Source organism: Amblyomma mixtum, chromosome 6, assembly GCF_055824585.1.
Source record: "Amblyomma mixtum isolate Tamu chromosome 6, ASM5582458v1, whole genome shotgun sequence".
NCBI lineage: Eukaryota > Metazoa > Arthropoda > Arachnida > Ixodida > Ixodidae > Amblyomma > Amblyomma mixtum.
Genome location: NC_143017.1, coordinates 12,441,464 through 12,463,257, shown reverse-complemented (window position 1 = coordinate 12,463,257; position 21,794 = coordinate 12,441,464). Strand labels below are relative to the sequence as shown.

Here is a 21,794-nt window from a genome sequence, read left to right as displayed (position 1 = left end):
CAATCAACTAATCATTCCCGGTCATCGCGATATTCCCGGGCTACTCCTCGTGCCAACTTTCCATTATCGGTAATCTTTACTAACATTCGCAGCTTCCTGCCGAAACGTGATGTCATGTCAAATCTTGTAACATCATCAGGCAGCAATCTGCTCGTTCTAACTGAAACATGGTTGAATAACGACATCTCAGATTCCGAGATATTGTTCGACCTGCCTCATTTTCGTCTTTTTCGCGCTGATCGCAAAGATGCTCGGGGGGAGGAGTTCTGATTGCAGTCCATGAGCAGTTATCTTGTTCTAGCATTAAAGTCACTTCAGACTTAGAAATTCTATGGATCATGTGCCGGGCATCCCCATTGACAATATTAATTGGTGTGTGTTATAGACCACCTCGCAGCAGTCCTGACTTTCCTCGCAAACTTCACAATATTTTAAATAACATGGTTTTCAAGCACCCTAAAGCACACATCCTCCTGTTTGGGGATTTCAACTACCCCAATATCGACTGGCATAACCAGTCTCAGCCTATAGCCAGTCAAGGAGAGTCAAAAGAATTTATAGACGTTTGCCTTAATTTTAATTTAACCCAACTAATCTCCGAACCAACACGTGTCGCAGGGGAAACGGCTAACACACTCGACCTTATACTGACCACCAATGCAGACAGCCTAGAATTCATTACGTATCTCAGGGAAATCAGCGATCATAAAGTAATCCATGCCAGTTTTAACTTCTCACCTGTAATAAGACAAACTACTCAGAAAACTATTAGCCTCTACAATAAGGGAAACTACGACGCAATTAACACCGAACTAACTAACTTTCTATCGACGTTTCAAACGGATCTTCATAGTAGAAGTGTAAACGACAACTGGGTGCTATTGAAAAATAAGTTTTCTGAATTGATCAATAAATATATTCCGACACGAAGTTTTCGGAAAAATAATCAAAAACCCTGGTTTACAAAAGCTCTTAAAAAGCTTGAAAATAAGAAAAAACGCGCATTTCGTACAGCTAAGCGTCAAGCAAGCCAGCAGGCTTGGGATAAATACTACGAAACCGAACACACGTACTTGGCGACGATTAGAAGTGCGAAGCGTTCATTTTACGAAGTTGATCTGCCAAAAATGATAACCGATAACCCCAAGAAGTTCTGGAAATTGATAAACCCGAAGGAAGCACGTCTTCCAACCCTCACTAACAATTCTGGTGAAAGGATGACTGATATCGAATGTGCAAACGCGTTTAACACTGCGTTTTCTTCCGTTTTTACTAACGAATCCGAAGCACCGTGTTTTAGATTGCCTCTTATAATCACCACAGGCATGGACGCGATAACCTTCAACAGTAATGGAATTTCGTGCATAATCGACAAAATTAACAATTCCTCGGCCTCCGGCATAGATGAAATCAATTCAAAGGTCCTGAAAAACACTAAATCAGTCTGTTGCAGCATTTTTTGTTCATTGTTCTCGCAATCACTCTCCGAAGGTACCATTCCAGACGACTGGGAAGTGGGGAAGGTCGTTCCCGTCCACAAATCAGGTAGTACTGATTCACCTCTTAATTATCGCCCCATTTCATTAACAAGTGTACCGTGCAAAATCATGGAACATGTCATTTACTCTCAAATCATGCAATTTTTGGATTCAAATAATTTCTTCCATCCATCACAGCATGGATTTCGCAAGGGGTTCTCCTGCGAAACTCAACTAGCCATTTTTCTACATGATATTCACGCCAACCTTGATACTAACCTACAAACTGACTCCATTTTCCTAGATTTCGCTAAGGCATTCGACAAAGTACCTCATCAATGCTTGCTTCTTAAACTCTCCCAGTTGAACCTACATCCGAACATAATTGCATGGATTAAAGCTTTCCTCACGCATCGCTCTCAGTCCGTCGACATTAATAACCAACTTTCTAACCCGCTTCCAGTAACCTCTGGCGTCCCACAGGGTTCTGTTCTCGGTCCTTTGTTATTCCTCATATACATTAATGATTTACCCCAGCATGTCTCTTGTCACATCCGCTTGTTCGCCGATGATTGCGTCATTTATCGCTCAGTGACTAACCATTCTGACCAAGAATCCCTTCAGGCAGACCTGCGCCATGTGCAAGACTTGTGCTCCCAGTGGATGATGATGCTCAACTCTAACAAATGCAAGTGCATGTCCTTTCACTGCCGTCGAAATCCTCTTGTTTTCAAATACACAGTCTCCAATTCCCCAGTTGACCTCGTCCAGTCATATAAATACTTAGGAGTCACCATTTCCAATGATTTATCTTGGCGTTTGCACGTGACTAACCTGATATCATCTGCTAATAAAACACTAGGTTTCTTAAAACGTCACCTACGGGAAGCCACACAACAAGTAAGACTACAAGCGTACATCTCATTCGTTAGAACTAAACTTGAATACGCGTCACCCATCTGGAGCCCTCATCAAGAATATTTAACACACGCTATCGAAGCTGTTCAAAACAGGGCTATCAGATTCATTCACTCCTCATACTCGTACGACGTGAGCATATCATTCCTTTAAATCTCAGTCAGGTCTAGCTAATCTTTCTAGTCGCCGTCGCATAGCCAGTCTTGTCCTGTTTCACAAGTTCTTTTATTCACCACTAAAACAAGAACCATACATTTGCGCACTTCCACAACGCAGGTCCCATCGCATCGGTCATTCTCTTCAAGTTTTGCGTCCACGTGGCCGTACCACTGTTTCTGCCAACTCATTTTTTTCTCGTGCAGCAGCTGACTAGAACGGCCTTCCCCATAATATTGCTGCCATAACATGTTCGTCATCATTTTCAAGCACTGTTGATTCCTGCATTTTGTAAACCCCACCCCTTATGTAACACCCTGGAAAAGGGTCTTTAAGGAAAATAAAGTGAAGTGAAGTGAGGTGAAGTGGTAGTGGGTACAGTATGTTACACTGCGAGACGCACAGGTCAGAGCAGCCACGAGGACACTGACCTTCGGTAGCGCCATTCGTCATGCTCGCGCCGACTGGAATGAAGACGCTCGCGTGGCTCGCAGCATGCCACTACCGCAAGCACTGCCTCATTCACAGGCGCCGCTAGCATTCTCGCTGGTGCATATGCTTTCTCTTGAGCATGGTCTTCTTTCGCTCACACTGTCATGTGCGAACTGAAGGGAAGATTGATTGCGAGCGGCACCTCTCCTCCCCGCCAATTTTCGTGCGGCCGGTAGCTAGGTCTAGGGAAGCGAGTTGCAAACTCGTGTCGCGTTTGTGAATTAACACTTCATTTAATTCCCTCGATGATCGTCGCCAATCGATCAAAGCAACTCGCATCGTCTTCGTGGCTCGCCAAAGTGGAAGCGATTTAACACGAAATTGGTGAATGTCTGCCTATCCCTATCACACGATGGCGCTACAGAATTTCGAGATTTCTGTAGAAAACCACAATTACCATCGACTGCAATCTGTAACACGACACTTGCCTCGACAGATATTTGTCCCAAGACAGAACCCGCGACAGGTATCTGTCGCAAGACAGTCCCACGACAGGTATCTGTCGCAAGACAGATACCTCGACAGGCTGTAGTGTCGCGCGACTAAACCCGCGACAGGCAACTCTGTCCAGGCACGCAGGCCCTGTCGCGCGGCACGACTCTCTCTGTCGCACGACAGCACCTGCGACAGAAACCTGTCGCGCGACAAATCCTGCGACAGGCACCTTCTGCGCACTACAAAATACAGGAATGATGACTGCCGTGCGACAGAACCCACTACAAACACCTTTGTCGCGCGAAAGAACCCACGACACGAGCTCCTGTCGCACGACACAATGCACTACAAGAGAGCTTGTCGCGCGACACAAAAGTTTGTCGCGCGACAGATACGCGACAGTAAATTCTGTCGTGCGTTTTGATCGGGAGTACATGCGGGTTCCTCGTCGTAACACCACATTGCCTTCATATCATCTTAATAATTGCAGCCTTGAGTCTGTGCTTTTTTTAAATATTTAGGTGTCTTCATTTCCTATAATCTTTATTGGAAAGTACACATAGACCATGTAAGCAATAACGCTAACCACATGCTGGGCTACATACGCCGTAACATTAATCTTTCTTCTAGCTCCGTAAAACTGCTTCTCTACAAGTCGTTGGTTCGTAGTAACCTAGAATATGCTGCATCTATCTGGGACCTCTATCAAGAGACACTAATATACCAACTCGAATCTATACAGAACCGTGCGGCCCGTTTCATTCTCTCGAATTATCACCGTAACTCTAGCGTCAGAGCCATGAAATCAAGCTTATCACTCCCACTACTGTCGCAACGTAAAAATATATCCCGCCTTTGTCTATTCCATAAGATTTCCTATGATAACCCCATCCATAAGAGAAAATTTATAACGCCACCTTGCTACGTTTCAGCTCGGATCGATCGTCGTCATAAAGTAGGTATTCTTTCATGCCAAACAAACCACTTTTACAACTCATTCATCCCCAGCACATCGGCACAATGGAATCACCTTCCCCGATCGGTCGTCGAAATAAGTGACCATTCTGTGTTTAAATCGGCTTTAACTAACTTGATGTTAACATAGTACATGTAATTCTTGCGCCCTGCCGTTTATTCTTTTCAGCTTATGTGGTAGTTCAAACAGACCTGGTCTTTTTTCCCCTTCACAAATTCTGCTGTTTAAGGGCATGACAGAATGTGTGCACCAGTGTTTTCCTGCCATTTTCAACAACTTCCTCGTGTTTTTTTTTTTGTTTGCGTGGTATGCTTACTTTTATTATTTGCTCGTATTTCGTATTAAATGACTGTTAATTTGTATGTTTGTATTTGCTGTAACCTACTGATGTGCGCGAGCCATATTTTTGTTCACATTCAGTGTTACTTGTGACTGCTATTCTTTTGTCATTTTGTCTATTGTACCCCACTCCCCTCTGTAATGCCCTCGGGCCTTGAGGGTACTGAAATAAATAAATAAATAAAAGTCCTCTGAAACCGAGATACGACCATCCTCGAAGCTCTTACTTACCCTATCAATACACATTGGCAGACTGGCACTCTCCCTCCTCGTGGACCCATGCACGTGTCTCTCTCATGCCCAAACCCGGCAAACCTATTGCCCTAGAACATATCCGCCCCATCTCTCTCACGTCTTGTTTCGGCAAGCTGTTCGAGCACGTCGTGGCCCGCCTGCAGACTAATCATGATGGCCAAGACATGTAGCCCGACTCCATCTTCGGCTTACGTCCCCAATTGTCCACCCAGGATGTCATCCTCTAGCTTTCCGATGATGTCCTGCACCCCTCCCACCACAAACGCACTTGACCTCTCCTGGCGCCGGAACAAAAGGTCCCACAACGTAAATCACACTGCCATATTATACGCTCTCTCCTCCCTCCATGTCGGACCCCATGTTCATGTTTAAATCACCGCTTTGCTCGCCCACTGCACAGTCGAAACCTCCTACGGCCCACTTTGTTTTCCTTCTTTCTCCCTTGGCAACAAGTGCACTCACCAAAGTTCTGTCTTGTCCCTGCTTCTTTTGAACAAAACCCTCTTCCCGCTGGCACGTCCTCTGCGCACTATTCTCGCTCCATCTCACGCTTTCTGCGGCGATAACATCATCGCCACTCTCCAGGCAGGCGTGGACGCGGTGGTGACTCACGCCCGGGCTATCGGGATGAGCTGCTACTCCTCCAAATCGGAGCTTCTGCTCCGTCTACCTCGGTGGATGGCTCCCACGTCGCCTGCTCCTCTAACCGTTCACCTGGACGGCACACTAATTCCTCTTGTCTCTACCCTCCGCATCCTAGCAGTATTTCTTCAGTCTAATGGCAAGCACACCACCCTCATCACTAGACTCAGAAAACTCTGTACACCCGATCATCCGCCTCCTAGGCCGCATTGCCAACCGCCGTAACAGCATGCGCGAACACGACCTCGGAAGCTTGGTTCTGGCCTTCACTCTAGGCCTCTTCATCTATTCACTTGCTTATGTCTTCCTTTCTGACACCGAGGAAGATAAAGTGAACAGCCTCATTCGCCAGGCGTATAAGTCGGCCCTATTTCTTCCCATACATACCTCGACAGCTCGGCTAATGTCTATCGGCGTCCACAACTCCCTTACAGTGTTAACAGAGGCCCAACATACGGAGCAGGTCCTCCGTCTCTCACGCACCCGTCCTGGTTAAGCTCTCCCCTCTTATCCCCCTTCCCACCTCACTGCTCATCTCTTCCCACATGTCCTCCCTCCAAAGCATTCATCCTCTCCCTAAAAATTTGCATCCTGAACCCCACCTCTCCCGCAGAGCAGCGCGAGCCTCCGCGGTCTGGCGTGAGTACTGACGGATAACTGGCGCGGCTTATGTGTATGCAGCCTCGTACAACCGCTACCCAGCCCACACCCTTGAAGTCACTGAAAACTCCCTCCAAACCATTCTTAGTGTCTCAGTCTACTCTTCGACCTCTGTAGACGCCGAAGAGGCAGCTATTGCCCTTGACATTACGCAGACCTCCGCCGTATGCATTTGCAGTGGCTCCATGTCTGCGGTTTACAACTACGCAATTGCACGGGTGGCACCCCTGACCATAGATATCCAACCTTCAGACACCATCCCCTTTTGCGGCATCCAAATTACCTGGATGGCCGCGCACGCGGCCCATCCTGGCAACGAAGCGGCTGATTATATAGCTCGCGACTTGACCGACCGAGCGAGGCCGCCCCCCCCCCCCCCCCCGCCTTACCCCCGCCGGGAATGAATCCGCGCTACGCGCTCCTCGCGTACCACGATATTACTTTATATTGTCACGACCAGAGGAGCCGTGAAGGTAGGCGTCGGGAAGAACCAAAGCCTTTTTTTAATTGTAGAGCCAGGTTGCAAGACACAGAAGAGAGGAAGCACGCCTCGACAGCCCACCGCCACTTTGTTGTCGTTTTCGACTCAGCGCGGAGGCCGCCTTGCACCTTAGGCGCCTGGTATTATTTCCCCTCGCGAAACGAAAAATCGTTTTGATGTAGAGTGGGATATGTACAGGGAGAGAGGCAGGTGCAAAAAAATAGGGGTGACGTGAACTATACATTTCGCGCTAGTTGAGAGAGAGAGACTCTTTAATGAAATACAGAGAATTTAGCCGGCGTTTAAAAATCGCTGGCATGCTACTCTGCGTAGGGAGGGGAATTTGGGAGATAAAGGCAGAAGGAGAGCAGTGTGGGAGAGGTAAAAAAAAACGAAGATAACATGCGGCCATGAAATGGGTACTAAGGATGCAATAGCGAGTATTGATGTAACCTATGGAATGATGGAGTGCTTAGTCCGACAAATAGGCTGACGAAGTTCACTGCATGAAGGTAACGTGCAAGTGAATTTAAAGCTTATCGCGATGTCCAATGTCTTTTAAATTTGTAAATAGAAAGTTCATTGCAGGTCTATGTTGCCTCAGGCAGGCTAAGGGACCTAAAACTTTGTCCATTGTTAGGGGCACTGGGCAGAGCTTCTGCATGCAATGCTCATAGTACGCACGCTCGTTAGCATACGCAGGGCACTCACGCAAGATATGTTCCACAGTTTCTATCGAGGCACAGTTGTCACAATGCGGACTGTTCAGATGTGGGGAGAGTCAAGTTTGGACATGGGGTAAGGTGATAACGGTACTAAACAGAGCGTGAACACAGCGCTCCGTCAAGCGGTACTGCTTTAAGCGCACTACATGCACGATTTCAGGCCGTTGACCCTGAAGGCCGACTATCATAGTTTCATGGGGCACAACTTCGTAGTTAATAATAATAATAATAATATTTTTATTCATTCATTCCAATACAAATGCGGGCCTGCCAAAGCCTTAGAAGGCTTGAGTGGCAGCGCCCGGCAGCAGACGGCACACAACTCATGCACCGAACACACAAAGTGCCAAAAAACAGAAAGAAAAAGTGGGGGATAAGAAAAGTAAAATAAATTCAAAGAGCGGAGTAAAAAATGTAACACACGGAAAAATAAAGAACACGTAAAATCATAGAATCATAACAGAATGCTGGAACTAACAACGAAGTTTCTGAAGAAAAGCTTTCACTATTTTTTTGGAGTTAGCAGAAAACATTTCTTTAGGTAACCGGTTGAGCACAGAAGGAACATAATGTTTTCGCAGACGTTAGCCGTATCGAGTTCGGACTCTAGGGACGAGAAAACGATCACGAGTTCTTAGATCTTTTACCGGAATATATTGTGTACAAAAATCGCTTGTCCAGATATGCTTAAACACTACTGATTCGGAAAAAAGGTGAGAGAAGTCAGGCATGTGTAACAGATCAAAAACACTACTACCTTCATTTCGTGCCTTACCATATAAAACTGATTTGAGGATGGATTTCAGTGTGCTATTAACCTTCTTTCGCCAAAAGGCGGAGCAGAAATAAAAGCAGCAAATACCATAACGTAATACACTGTAGGCTAAGGCGTATACAATTTGCTTGCGTACATACATAGGGCAAAGGGACTTTATAGAGTGCAGCAAACATGCAATTTTGCGAAGCTGAGAACAAACGAACGACAAATGAGTATTCCAAGACGTGTCAGAATCAAAGAATACACCTAAATATTTCACCGTTGACACAGGTATGATTGAAGGGCATTTGCACGGGGCACAATTTGGTTTGTGCAAACGAAGAGAAATCATTAGGAATTCTCTTTAAATAATTGTGAAAAAATACTAATTGAGTTTTTTTATTGTTAACATTAATTAAGTTATTGCAGAACCATTCCATAAGTAGCTCGCTGTCGTGTTGGATTAGAGATAATGCTGTCATAAAGTCACTGTCTAGCAAATAAGAGTGTATCATCAGCATATTGAAAAACACGGCACAGTTTGCAGACAGAGCTCAAGTCATTGACATATAAATTAAATAAAATAGGTGCAAGTATAGATCCTTGAGGGACGCCGGATTTAATCTGCAGCAGGCCACTGCTAAATTTACCTAATGCAACGAGCTGTGAACGATTGGAAAGATAGTGAACAAGAAGTGACCGAAAAGGACCCCTGAACCCATAATTGTGGAGTTTGTCTGACAACACAACATGATTAACCGTGTCAAACGCCTTGGACACATCGAAAAATAAAGCACAGGCAAGTTCATTTTCTTCAGTGCAGCTGTTTAGTAGATCACATAGTTCATCAAGTGCGTTCAGCGTACCACGACCCTTAATAAACCCGAACTGATTGCCAGCGCACACGTCATAAGCTTCGAGAAAACTTAACATCACCGTCGAAATGTGTTTTTCTAAAACAAGCGCAATGCATGGTAGGATCGAAATACCACGATAATTTTCAACTTTATTTTTTACTCCATTCTTATAGATAGGGATAACCACCACCCTCTTCAAGCCCTCAGGTACTATTTGGGTGGCGATTATACCATTGATAATCGCGAGCAGAACATGCTTTACTCGTTCAAAATTTCTGAACAGTGTATCGACTGAGATACCGTCCCACCCTGGAGACTTTCGCCTGCTCAAGCTAGAAAGACTGCAAAGTAGATCATCTTCAGTGCAAGGTGGCAGAAATGCTGAGTCAAGCACAGACTGCATGCTACGAGATGGTTGACTGGGAACTTTTGAATGCGCAGTCAGACCGGGAGCAGAAAAAAAGCATTGAATTCATCAGCAAGTGTCAGAGATAATGCCCCAAAGTTACGGGAAATGGAATCAGCTACATTCCTAGGTGCACAGCCATGTAAGCGATTAACAACATCCCAGGACTTATCTGGCTTCCCTTTCAACGCCACAAACCTTGCTTGGAAATACTGACGTCTTTTTGATCGGAGTACAGCATTAGCCATGTTGCGGGCAGCCCTGTACAGTGCCCTCAATTGAGTGTTCTTCGGCGAGCGCCTACAACAGGCCCAAGCCATTTCCCTTTCTGCAATAGCCGATAAAACGAAGTTGTTAAGCCACGGAAGACCAGACTTTCTTTGATTTATGGATATAGTTTTTTTACACGACTCCAACAACAGCGTGAAGGTTTCAACAAATGAATCATAAAGCGCGTTTTCGGATGCGCAAGTTAGGAACAGATCCCAGTCGTATTTTTGAATTGCGGAGTCAAGTCGAAGTCGGTCAATGACTTCGATTGTGTCCAATTTATCTTGCCTCATAGCCCTTATCCCAGCTTGTGGAAAGACACGACAGCCAACGAAAAAATGGTCCGCCAATTTTTGTTCAACGATAAATGAACAGGATTCATTGTGTACAAGACTAACGTTCACGTGGTCAAGGCAAGACGATGCTAATTTACTACCAAACATTTAAACACGTGTGGGAAGGTTGATTGTGGCATCAATGCCGGCATCGGCAAGAGTGTTTAAATAATCGACAACCAATTGCTTTTTAGTTTTCAGAAGGTCAATATTGATGTCACCAATCATGCAAATACGACCCTGTGAAAAGTTAGTTTTACTCAGCTCATCGATGAAATAGGCAATATTTTGCTTCGGTGGACGATAAAAAGCAATCACAGTTATGTCAAAATGTCCCTTATGAATACAGACAGCTAATGATTCCGCAGTAGTGAAAGAGATAGAAGTTGTTGTCGAAACCCAACTATCCTTGACAAAAATCGCTATACCGCTTCCTAGCCCAGAGTCACGAGTGTAGAAAAAGCTAGAGTATCCCAAAATTGAAAATTGTTGCGAATGGTTATGCGAAATGATAATCTCGGTCAAAACGAAAACATCAATGGAATCATTCAATACACTGACTATAAAGCAAAATTCGTCCCAGTGCTTCCGAAGACTTCGAATGTTCACATGAAGAACAGTAAAACAACTTTCAGTAGTAGCAAGGAATGCGTCACGAAGAGCCGAAAAATCACGAAATGAAAGCAAACCAGAAGACATGAGAAGAAAGGAGGCGATTAAGATAGCCTACGTCAACACCGATAAGTCCGACAAATGCCTAACACGAATGGATGGACCCCCTTCCCTCTTAAGCAAGTAAATGTGACCGTTCTTAACCCACACAAAATCGTAGGCCTTTTCCTTGGCAGCAGTACGTGTAGCCCAAAAAAGTTCTCTGTTGCTTTTTGAAAGGTTCTCGGCGAAGAACAACTTGGAGTGTTCATTGCTTTGGTCCAAGGATCGGAGTTTTGACCGAGCAAGCAACCACTTATCTCGAATGATGACGGCTGAAAATCTTACTAGAACGGGAGCAGGACCGTTCCTACGAGGGGCAAGCATATGCACAGCCACCACCTGATCCTGTGAGAAGGAATCAATTGCAAGCTCAACACTCAAATCCTTCAGGACTTCCATCAGGTTCTCATCCGGGTTTGTGGGAAGGCGATGTATCTCTGGGTTGGACAACCTGCTGTATTGTTCAGATTCATTTAAGTCGGACTGTAGTTTCATGATAGTTGAGGCCTGAGATGTGACACATGTTTCTAGGGACTGCACCTGAGTGGTCAGCTCAGCAATGGTCTCATCTCGAGCCAGAGAACGAGCCAGAAGCGAGTCATAGTTTTTAGAAAGACTATCAAGGGATGACTGAAGTTCATTCACCACAGATTTCAGAAATTCTACTTCAGGTTTCAATGAAAGAAGTTCATCCAGTTTTAGGTCTAACATGGAAATAGAGTCTACACGTTCTTTGATCGACAGCAATACCTCAAGCCTTTCGTTCATAGCAGCCAATTGCTCAGATGAGCTGGCGGAATCAGCCTAAGAAGTACCAACGCGGCACTGCTTGCACCGCCATTTATCACGTTTTGCTCCCATAGAAGAGTAAGTAGTATCTGCAACTCCAGTGCAGTCCTGACCCAAATGATAATGGCCAGAACAACTACAACATATCAGATACCTACAATCAGCAACAAAGGGCATTAAGCAATGAGCACACTTTCCCTCTGACATGATAAAACACTACAAAGTTTGCAGCTGGCGGCAGAAATATAGAAAAAAAAATGCACAACGGTTCTCAACGCTCACCTGCGTGTGGTCAGTACATGGCCATAATATGCCGCCAACTGCAACGACTGTCCGGATTCCGAGGCTTTTTGAAGGCCGAGATGATCGATGTAGCGCCCCTAGCGGAAGCCAACCAAGCCACGTTTGGGAACGGCCCCCTCGATTACGCTGACACTTCTTGATGCGCCAGAGCGGGCGAAGGGATGCTCGCTGCGATCACTATCAGGACAAACTTGATCTTGAGGGGACACCGAAGGCAAACGATGCAATAGACCTGCGTGACAGAGTGTGGTCAGTACATGGCCATAATATGCCGCCAACTGACGCTGTTCAGGCGACGCAGGGCTCACTACTGGCCAAAATACCTATTTATCAACTTTTCGCACAACCCCCTGCTGCCGACGGGTGTCCATACCTACACCGGGTCACCCGGCTCGTAGTGCACGTCCCTGTGCCGAATGTTATAGTGTCGCGCATCGGCGGATTGCTGGTGCTTGATGTGCAAGCGGGCGAGCTGACGGGCCCGCCCTGCTTGTTCCACGAAGTGACCTGCTTCAGAGGGGGGCTCCGCGTCGCCATACTGGAAAACGGCGTTTAACATCATGCGGACCTCCCTGCCATAGACGAGACAGAATGTAGTACACTGGGTGGTTTCCTCCGTCGCGGTATTATATACGAAGCTTACGTACGGCAAGACCTCATCCCAGGTTTTGTGTTCAACGCCGACGTACATCGAGATCATGTCCGCCAATGTTTCACTGAACCGTTTCGTTAGACCATTAATTTGGGGATGATACGCTGTTGTTGGTCGGTGAGCAGTATGGCTAAACGTTAACATATCACTTAGGAGCCGGGCTATAAACGCCTTGCCTCGATCAGTAATGATGACCGATGGGGCGCTGTGTCTGAGCACGATGTCGTGCATAGAGAAGTGGGCAACTTTGGCGGCAATAGCTCGCGCAAGGGCATTCATTTCAGCGTAGCGGGTCAGGTAGTCTGTGGCGACTACGATCTACTTGTGGCTGGTCGACGGGAGAGGAAACGGTCCCAGAAGGTTCATGCCGACTGTGTAGAATGGTATTTGCGGCGGCTCGATGCACTGAACCAGTCCGGGAGGCTTGAGAGCGAATTTTGTCCGCCGCTGGCATTGCCGGCCTTTCTGGACATAACGCTTGACACTTCAAGTTAGGTTGGGCCAGTAATAGTTCTGCCGGAGTCGGGATAAGGGGCGTGTAACACCAAGGTGGCCGGAAGTCGGTTCGTCATGGCAGGCAAGGAGGACCTCATCCTGTACAGACGGTAGGACCAGCAGGTAAGTTGTCGGACTGGAAGTAGAGTTCTTTTTATAAAGAACCCCTCTCCGCAGGCAGAACGATGATAGTCCACGAGCTAGGTATCGTGGTATATTAGGGCGCCCACCTTCGAGATGTTCGATGAGTAGACGCAGCTCGGCGTCGGCACACTGTCTGGAAACGAGATCAGTCGTGCTGACCGCTCCAAGGACGCTATCATCGTCGGTGGTGTCTTGTGGAGGAGGTTCGATGGGAGCGCGCGACAAGCTATCAGCGTCGGTGTGTTTTCGGCCTGACTTATAGGTGACAGTGAATTCGAATTCCTGCAGGCGTAAGCCCAACATGGTAGGCGGCCGCAACGGTCCTATAAAATTTTTCAGCCAGCACAGCGAGTGGTTGTCGGTGAAGATGCAAAACGGTCTGCCATACAAGTATGGGCGGAACTTAGCGGCTGTCCAGACTGCCGCCATTCTTTTTCAGTGGTGGAGTAGTTCAGCCCAGCGCGCGACAGTGCGCGGCTGGCGTTGGAAATTACTTTGTGGAGGCCGTTTTGCCGCCGAACTAGAACGGCGCCAAGACCAACATTGCTCGCATCCGCGTGTACCTCCGTGTCGGCATCTTGGTGGAAATGTGCCAGGATGATCGGCGATTGGAGTCGGCGTCGTAACTCGTCGAAGGCAGTCTGCTGTTCGTTGCCGCAGGAAAATGACGCGTCATCACGGGTTAGGAGCCTCAGAGGGCTGGCGAGATGGGCGAAGTTTCTAATGCAGCGACGATAGCACGAGCACTGGCCCAGAAAACGTCTGTTTTTTGTGGGCGGGGACCTGAAAGGCAGCAACGGAGCAAGCTTCTTTGGGTCAGCTCGGATTTCGTCAGCACTAATTACGTGCCCGAGAAACTTCAATACGGTGAACCCAAAGTGGCATTTTTCTGGTTTGAGGGAGAGGTTGGCGAATCTAACGACTTCGAGGACAATCCTGAGGCGGTGCAGATGTTCCGTGAACGTTGCAGAAAAAATGATGACAATGTCAAAATAAACAAGACAGGTCTGCCACTTCAGACCTGTTAGGACGGTGTGCAGCATTCACTGGAATGTGGCAGGAGCACAGCAGAACCCGAATGGGAGGACGCGAAATTCGTACAGCCCGTCCGGTTTGATGAAGGCGGATTTCTCACGGTCCATCTCATCAACTTCTATCTGCCAATAACCACTCCTGAGGTCGACCGAAGAAAAGTACTTGGCTTGACGAGGTCGGTCGAGGGAGTCGTCAGTACGCGGCAGCGGATACACGTCTTTCTTGGTAACACTATTAAGTTTCCTGTAGTCGACGGAGAATCGTAGTGTTCCATGTTTCTTCTTCACGAGGACCTCAGGAGACGACCACGAACTGCTTGACGGTTGGATGATGCCGTCTGTGAGCATCTCTTTGACCTGTGTTAGGATAGTACCTCGCTTTCGAGGGGACACGTGATAGGGCTGCTGATGGATGGGTCGGGCTCCTTCATGCGCCATAATGCGGTGTTTAACTATCGACATATGTCGCACTTTAGACGACGACCTGAAACGCGCACCAAACTACCGCAAGAGGTCCTGTAGTTGGCTCTTTTAAGCGGGTGGAAGGCATGGATTTTTGTCGACGTGGTTGACCATTTCGGCGCCAGCTCCAGGTGTGCCCTCCTCGCAAGCAAAGTATTCGGCCACTTCCTGAACATGGTCGATGCAAGAGATTGCTGTGCCACGGAACAGATGTCGATGCTCATTGCAGAAGTTGGTAACAACGACCTCTGTTCAACCGTTATGAAGGCATCCAAGGCCTCGTGCCACCGCAACCCCCTCAGTGAGTACGAGGGAAACATTAGGCTCGACAACCCGGAGTTCCCGATGTGGTTCGTCACAGGTCTCTCTAACGAGAATGCTGGCACGCAGAGGCACCGCAACGTTATCGTCGGCGACTCGCAGAGCGGACAGAGAACTCTGGTGCGCAGGTTCTTCTGTGGCCATTGCGGTAGAAAACGTCGCGAAGCGATTCGGGAGGTGTATGATAGCACTGTGCTCGCGAAGAAAGTCGATGCCAAGGATGACAACGCGAGAACATTCGCGCAGGACAAGAAAAGTGGCGACGAATGTGCAGCCTCGAACCGTAACCCGGGCCGCACACATACCGAGCGGTGCCGCAACATGTCCACCGGCCGTACGTATGTCGGGACGTTCCGAGGGTGTCGTCACTTTTTGCAGGGCTGTCGCGAGCCGTCCGCTAAGGATAGAGTAATCTGCGCCCATATCGAAAAACGCGCTGACCTCCTTCGTGTCGACGAAAACAGGGATATCCAAGGAGGCCCTGCCATCAGCGCCACCCGTCGACGGCTCTTGTGGATGACTCAGTTGGTGCGGCGGCGGAAGGTGGTCGGCGACTGGAGTTGCGTCGTCGGGGCGATTCAGCAAGCGGGTCGGGGGAAACTCTTCGACGATGCGGCGTTTCACGTCGGGGCGATTGGGTTGGTGCGACCGCGGAAGCTGGTCGGCGATTGGGGTTGCGGCATCGTGGCGATTCGAAAGGCGCGTTGGGGAAAACTGTTCGGTGATGCGGCGTGCGACGTCGAGGCGATTCGGTTGGAGCGGCGGTAGAAGCTTTGCGGCGGATCGGCGTTCAGCGGCCTCGCCTCCAAAGGCCGCCGGAGCTAATTTTCCCGATGAGGGCTCGAGGAACCACGTTGTCCTGAGGCGAAACGGGACCCAGAGGGCGGAGACCGGCGTGGAGAAGGCGATCGCGACTCGCGTCGCGGAGGAGACGGGGCCCTACGCTGGCGGATGACATACTCGGCGCTGTCCTGAGGGCGTTCTCCTGGTCGTGGACGGGGGCTGTCGATAGCAAATCCGCGTAGTCCCATTTCGCGATAGGGACACCGCCGGTAGAGATGGCCGGCCTCACCACAGTGGTAGCAGAGCGGTCGCTGATCCGGAGTGCGCCAGAGGTCAGCCTTCCGCGGTGCCTGGCGCTGATCCTCCCAGTAAAGAGCTGGTTGAGCAAAGTGCGCCGCGATCACTGGAGGGGTGTAAGGCGAAGGCCTAGGAGATGGGGACGCGCGGCGCACGACGTCCGGGTACGTGACTGGCTGGACAGGAGTAGGGTGCGGCGCGGGATCCTATCGGGTCGGTTGCGGCGCCGGCAAAACTGCAGCGTCTTGTGCCCTGAGTGCCTGCCGGACTTCGCGGATGACGCTGGTGACGGAATCGACGCGAGGGGCAAAGGTTGCTTGAAGGTGCTACAGCTTATCACGGAGCATGGAATAGATGAGTTCGCGAAGGGAGTCCGGATTCGTCCTGGAATCATGCTCGAACCGGTTCAACGTTGACAGCGTCGACGCCGGACGCAGTTGCCGGGCGTACTGATTGGTTCTCTGCCGCAGAAAGTTCTACTTGTGCAAGGCCTCGGCCAGAAACTCCGCGACGGTGTTGGGCTGGTTTCACATCTAGCTGGTCTTCTACGCCGCTCATCAGGTGCCGCACCTTTTTCTTTAGGCATCGCCGGATTGGCGCGATGTCAAAGACACGTCACGTCCTCAACCTACATTGCAACACACTGATTGGGAAGCTGAATTGGTGAGGACAGGGTACACTCTGCGCTCTCCCGGCGGTCGCTGTCAAGAGCTGACGTCACAAGCTGCCGTCGAAAGTCCGGCCACGTAGAGAAAGTAGCCTCACGGTTCTCGAACAACGTGCGTGCAGAGTATTCAAGGTTGAATTACACATTACTAGCTTAGTAGCGTCGTCCCAGCAGTTAAAGGTAGCACCCGGCCGTAGTGAGCCAACCAGACCTCGGCATCTTCGAACAGGTCACCGTGAAAGGGCTCAGGCGTTCGTGGGGTCTAAAGGGTGAGATAGGTGGGGCTTGCTGCAGGCACACTGGTAGACAGGGTGGGCATTGGCCTCGCCATGAGTGGAATGGTAGTCGAAGGCGCGCCAAGAAAGGCAGGGCCTCGGGGGACAGGCCTCGGATCCTCCGACTGGCAGGATGGACAGGGGTGGTCACAAGAGGCGGGCGCGTCGAGTCGTTCGCAGGAGTAGGGAACATCGGTCGCACCTCCACCAGTGTCATGACCAGGGGAGCCGTGAAGGTAGGCGTCGGGAAGACCCTAAGATCGGGAGCCTTCTTTTAACTGTAGAGCCAGGTTCCAGGACACAGATCAGAGGAAGTGCGTCTCGAGAGCCCACCGTCTCTTGGTCGTCGTTTTAGACTCTGCGCGGAGGCCGCGCGGCGCGTTAGGCGGGTAGGAATATTACCGCCTCTCTCGTCCAGCATTGCCCCCTCCACACAAATCTCTTTCCTAGCACCAATGACGCTTGTAGCGCCACCTTCAGGCCCACACCTTTCTCATCCGCGCACGTCTGGCCCTCCTTCACCCCGAAGCGTACTCGCCGGCTTGCCGTTTCTGCACTGCAAAAATATTCCTTGAATGTTGCGTACAAACTCTCCATGACAGAACAAACGCTTGCTCTGTTGCATCTAAAATGGAGGGGTCATCCGTAACACATTCGTGAAGGTGCTGGCCGTATTATGCATTATCTGAAACGTATTACTCGCCGTAACTGTTGGTCCCTGGACTAGGCGCCACATGACGTCCCATTTCTGATCTGTGTGGTTTACTCTTGTTCAACAATGTCCACAAAGTAGCATGGCGAATAAAAATTAAAAATTAAAAGGCCTTAATGTGTTTGTTGATTGCCGGCCCTTCACACCTCCCAGCCTACCAGGTATTAATGTTTCTAAAGTGTTTTTTTAAATGTTCTTAACGATTTTTATCTTTTTAATGCCATCATTTCTGTTATTGATTGTCTATAGCTTTTAGCCCCTTTTGGGCGACCTCATCTTTCATTACCGATCATCCGTTATTTCGCGCCTTGGCCCTATACACCCTCCGCTTCTCTTTATCGTCTTTCACCGCCACCACATTCACCAACATACTTTATCTAATGACGTGACTGTCTTCTGGATTCCGGTGACCGAGCAACATTTTATCTATGTTCCACCGCCTCATGATCGCTATATATTCTCTGTATTTCGCAATAAAAATTCAGTTGATAGTCAGCGCCTGTGTACGTCTTTCTTTGATTCTTGTGTCCCGTCCTTTGCGCTGCTCCACCACGATGGAGAATAAGCTGAGCATCTCTAATGAGATTAGCCCCATATGCAAAGGTGAATGTGACGTAGTGCAAGTCATGCACACGCGCCTAGCCGAACAGAAGCCGCCCCCATTTCTGTTATCTAACCGCTTGCATATATAACCGCTCGCCTTCTTGAATAAAGCGTCATTCATGCTCCATGCTTCGTCGTGTCCACATGGTGTCAGAAGTGGGGTCGGCTTCTGTCCGGCTAGGCGCGTGTGCATGACTTGCACTACGTCACATTCACCTTTGCATATGGGGTTAATCTCATTAGAGATGCTCAGCTTATTCGCCATGCTAGTTTGAGCGCGCCATGCACAAAGCACTAGAAGGTCTCACTGGCACAGCAGTCGTAATGGACGACATTCTAATCTGGGGTCGCACTAAAGAAGAGCATGACGCAAATCTTGTCAATGTGCTGACAAGATGTCCGGAGCACAACTTGAAATTGAACAAAAAAAAAGTGTAACTTCTTGCAGGAATCCGTCAAGTACCTAGGCCACGTGTTGACGTGCGACGGGTTGAGCCTGGATCCAGGGAGACTGGAAGATATTTTCCACGTGCAGGCCCCTTGCAACCGGAAAGAGCTACAGACATTCTTGGGTATGGTGAACTTCGTTTTCCGCTTCATTCCTAATATGTCAACGCTCACAGCATCGCTCCGAGAACTTTTGAAAAAGAATGCCGCATTGGTTTGGGAAGACAGACTTCAAAAAAGCTTTGAAGCCCTGCACGAAGCACTAGCAACGGCTCCCATATTGGCATATTACCAGAAGGGCAAACCAATCACCCTATCTGTAGACGCCAGCCAAACCGGAATTGGCGCTGTGATAATGCAGGATGGATACCCCTTAGCTTACTCATCTCGCTCCCTGACAGAAGCGCAGCAGAGGTACGCGCAGATAGAGAAAGAGATGCTAGCAATCGTCCACGGCTGTGAAAAATTCAAGGACTACATTTTCAGGCAGCCAGAAGTCATTGTGGAATCTGATCACAAGCCGCTCGAAATGATTTTCAAGAAGCCATTATGCCAGTGCCCTCTCCGCCTGCAGCGTATGCGTCTAAACCTACAAAAATACCATATAATTGTCAAGTATACTCCGGGAAAACAACTGTTCATCGCTGACGCGTTATCACGTTTCCCTAATAAAGCACAGCTCGTGAAACACTGCGCGCATTTCCACGTTAACATTATCGCTTGTATTCAAGCTTCAGACAGGCGCCTGGAGCAAGTTCTGCGGGAGACGGACCGTGACTCAAGCATGGTGAAACTTCGCCAGTATGCAAGCACAGCGTGGCCCATTGACAAGGCTGACGTCACTCCAGGGCTACGCAGCTACTGGAGCTTCCGCGACGAGCTGCATACTGAATCCGGCCTTGTGTTCCGGAGCAATCCCCTTATCATTCCTGCCAGACTGCGCAGTGAGGTACTGGCTTCTCTTCATGCTGCTCACACAGGAGCAGAAAAAATGAAGGCACGCGCCCGAACCGTTGTCTTTTGGCCAAGTATAAACAGCGATATTGAGGAAGTCGCTCAACGCTGTCAAACATGCCAAAAGTACAAATCAAGATATGCGCGACTACCGCTGTTAAGTCACGAGATACCAACTCTGCCCTGGGAGTCAGTAGGAGCTGATATTTGTCATCACAACGGTGCCGAGTACTTAGTTGTTGTTGACTTCTACTCTTTCTTTTTTGAAATCAGGCTTGTGCAGGCGCCGTCAGCCAACAAGGTTATTGCAGCATGCAATGACATCTTCGCAACACATGGCTTCCCAAGGCGACTTTGCACAGACAACGGACCACCCTTCAGTAGCCAACAGTTCAAGGATTACGCCGATAAGATTGGCCTGCAACACATCCGGTCTAGTTCGTACTATCCCCGCTCGAATGGAATGGCAGAAAGCGCAGTACAGGAAGCTAAGAAGCTTTTAAGGCGGTTCCGTTTCGGCAGCACTGAGTTTTGTGCCGCATTGCTTGAGTGTCGAAATTCACCTCGGGACTATTCTCTGAATTCCCCTGTGCAGAAGCTCATGGGCCGACAGAGAAGAACGCTGCTTCCTGTACCAACCAGCCACCTACAGCCACAAACAGTGCCACCCAAGACCGTGCGACGAAGGCTAGAAGACATCAGGAGCAAGCAACGCTGCTTCTACAACAGAGGTGCACGGCCTCTTCCAGAGCTTCGCACTGGCTCGACCGCAACTATGTACAACGTGCCCTGAAGATCATGGTCCCCTGTCACGGTCGTACAGCGGGCTGAGACTCCTCGTGCCTACATCGTCAAAACGGAAGAGGGTCAACAGTTTCAGCGCACAAGAGAACACCTCAATCCGGCTCCTCCTCCCTCGTCTCCAGTCCACGAGACTCCCGCGCCGCTGCCAGCTGTGGGAGCCCCAGGCACTACAGGGACATGCGAATCTACACAACTCCGCAGGAGTGAACAGAAGCGCCAACCACCACGAAGATACCCGGCGCCTGAGTTCTGAAACTCTGCTTGTTTCGACGAAAAAAAAAGAGAGAGGGGAGATGTGACGTAGTGCAAGTCATGCACACGCGCCTAGCCGGAGAGAAGCCGCGCCCGTTTCTTTTATCTAACCGCTTGCCTATATAACTGCTCGCCTTCTTGAATAAAGCGTCATTCATGCACCATGCTTGGTCGTGTCAGCAGTGAAGATCCGAGGGGGGGGGGGGGGTGATAATCAAATTAGACCCAAGTGACGCATAATGTTGCTTCAACGTTGAGGGATTGCTACATTTAGACACAGACAATGGTTAGACAACTTCTCCAAATTGAAACTGAACACCAGCTGAAAATACATTACAAACATGATGAAAGTGCACAAGTTGAAAGCCGAATTTCCGTCTGCCGTTTGATAAGGAAACTAACCGAAAGCCAAAAGAATGGGCAAACAAATTTGTGAACGCAGTGCAATGTAGCAGTCACATCTTTACTACACAACCATCAATCAAAAACGCTAACTCCTTCACGGATAACAAAAGCACAGGCACAACAAAATATTACTCATTGCAATGTTTAATTTATTAGGTACCTATTGCCGGCCATTCATGCCTGGTCTTCCTGCGGATAATTGAAACGCTGCCAAAAAGCAGTGAGCAGCCATAATTGCTGCAGTGACAAGGAGGATGTGCACCGTCGGTGCTGTTCCCTCATCCTGAGTAGGAAATAATAGCTGTTTTTTTCTGGAATGTACTCTGGAAGCATGAATTTCCTATCCACCTTTTATTTAGCTTGCACTGACACGACCCATCATGAACTCTGCAGCTTTGACAAACATGTGGGCCAGTCGACAGCCACAGAAGACTGTAGAACCCTCCTAACTTTAAAAAAAACCAGTGCTCAGAAAGAAAAAGCTGACAAAAAAAGAGGA

At 48.8% G+C, this 21,794-nt stretch overlaps 1 pseudogene; it reads left to right on the top strand.

Annotated features, from left to right (window-relative positions):
• The first annotated feature begins 15,036 nt into the window (after positions 1 to 15,036).
• Positions 15,037 to 20,891, top strand: LOC149338233 (uncharacterized; annotated as a pseudogene).
• The last annotated feature ends 903 nt before the right edge of the window (positions 20,892 to 21,794 follow it).